General features: G+C 38.9%; 1 protein-coding gene across 1 annotated transcript in view; it reads right to left on the reverse strand.

Annotated features, from left to right (window-relative positions):
- LOC126868105 (uncharacterized) overlaps window positions 1–2096 on the reverse strand; it is a 53511-nt gene that overhangs the window by 45745 nt on the left and 5670 nt on the right. The window lies entirely within an intron of this gene.

The raw sequence follows: 2096 nt of genomic DNA on the forward strand, positions 1-2096 counted from the left end.
ATATTTTGCACCTTTTACATTGTTAGGTATACAAGTTTTCAAGCACAAAAATATTACGCTATATATTAAACGCTGCGATAAAAATTACAACAAAACAATAAAAATTACAAAAGTAACAACAACAACAAGAAAAATTTGTTAAAACATTCTAATCGCGCGTAATACGTACATGCCACTTAAGTAACCGTCAAAAGATTTTCCTGTCTTGGTAAAAAGCAACTGGATCGAAGAAAACCTTTCTTTTACGATGTACGATACGGTGTTTATGCGGTGAAATTTCTTTCGAGATTGAGTAGAAAGTGTTTGGTCGTTTGCGAGATGTAACAACGTCGTATTGGGCGTATTGGGCGTATTGGGTGTATGTAACAACAGGCGCAGTTATATCCTAAATGGTTGATATTTAACCGAAAAATCCGCTCACGTACTTGACGATAGTTTGGCACGATGAATCGCCGATAAGCGAAACGTATATATTTGTCATTTTTGCAAAAAAAGATTTGTAAAACATCGCGATGTAGAAGGTAGAGTAACACGATACAACTTCCGATATCCGACATCTGCTCTTCTAACGTAGTTCAGCTACTCTCCAATAATATTTTCTCTTGTTACGATATAACGTGTTACTATGCTTTAACCACGAACCATTAACGTTTTAAAGCAATTTTCTGCATAGAATTGAAACAAGATACCGCACGTATTAATAACGGTCGTTGTTTAGTTGGAAATTTCTTTATAAAGATAGGACGATGATCAAACACGTTGCAGATAGATTCGACTATCTGACTAGAAGCTAGCAGAAAGCGTTGGTCTGTCGACGAGAGAAAAAACCAAGTATACATATACACTGTAAAAGGTAAGTATAGTTTTTACAGTTATTAAAGAAAAAAAAAGCCTGGAAAAATTGTTTGACCATTGAAATGATCATAGAAAATTGTTAATCGAGCACGGAGCTCGATGCGTGCTAAAGATACGTGTTGGCCGAATGCAACGATGCAACATTGGTAGCAAAACGGTTGCGCAAAGATCGATTCTTTTTCAATGTCCTCTTTGTTAATTAATTGCTTCTTTCAAATTGCATCGTTGCGAACGATATATTACGCTAAATCATTTGAAAGATCCGACTATCCGAGTATCTCCGTTGCAAATTGCGCGTATCCTATGGCTGGGAAACTGTGCGTCGCGAAATTGTCAAACAATTGCAAGAGTCTGTGTATACGTGTATTCCTAATTAATTAATTTAATAACAGAATCTTTTATGCAAATTATCGAGTAACGCTATCAAGAAGTTATACTTTTGTCCTATAATGGCGAGAAGATGTTACAGAGAGAAAGAAAAGAAGACGACGAAGAAAAATGTTAAGAACGTCGCGAACAATATAATATTCGTACTATGAAGAGAGCAACGATCCAATGCACCGGTAAAATGTTATAGATTAAACCGATTTTAGATTAACGAGAAGGAGAATTTAAAAATTGTGAAAAATCAAAGAAGAAACAAACGATACTGCAGAACATATTGCCCGATATAGATATTGAGTCGAATGAAACGTGATATATCGAAAAGAATTGTACTTGTACAGGCTTGAGATCCGATCTTCTCCATCCCCCATCCCCCATCCCCCATCTCCCATATCCATAGACACAGCCGTAGCTATAGTCGTAGTGATAGCCATAGACATGGCCATAGTGATATGCATTCCTCGATATAGTAGCATACACGCGTCGATGTAGCAACAAGTGCTCTCCAAGTTCTTCGATTCGAGCGACGCAAGAATGCAGGCAAGCGCGTTTAATCGTGCGAAACAATGATACGCGACACGAAATACTCTGTGATATTTTCTATAGATACACGGCTGTTTATCGGGAATACAGCGTAGCATGGAAGCGTCGAGATCGGATGGTGGATCGATCCCGAATCAGTGAAGCGCGTAAGTAGTTGAAAAGAGGGTATCGGCCGGGGGAAAACGTGCGACGATCGGATGATCGGATGATCGGATGATCGGATGATCGTACAAGAGAAGCAACGAGAGTGGGGCTGTGTTATAGTGGCGAACCACGCTGCATAGAGTGGGGTTGAAAGGTGGCGCGGTCATTTA

Source organism: Bombus huntii, chromosome 7, assembly GCF_024542735.1.
Source record: "Bombus huntii isolate Logan2020A chromosome 7, iyBomHunt1.1, whole genome shotgun sequence".
Classification (NCBI taxonomy): domain Eukaryota; kingdom Metazoa; phylum Arthropoda; class Insecta; order Hymenoptera; family Apidae; genus Bombus; species Bombus huntii.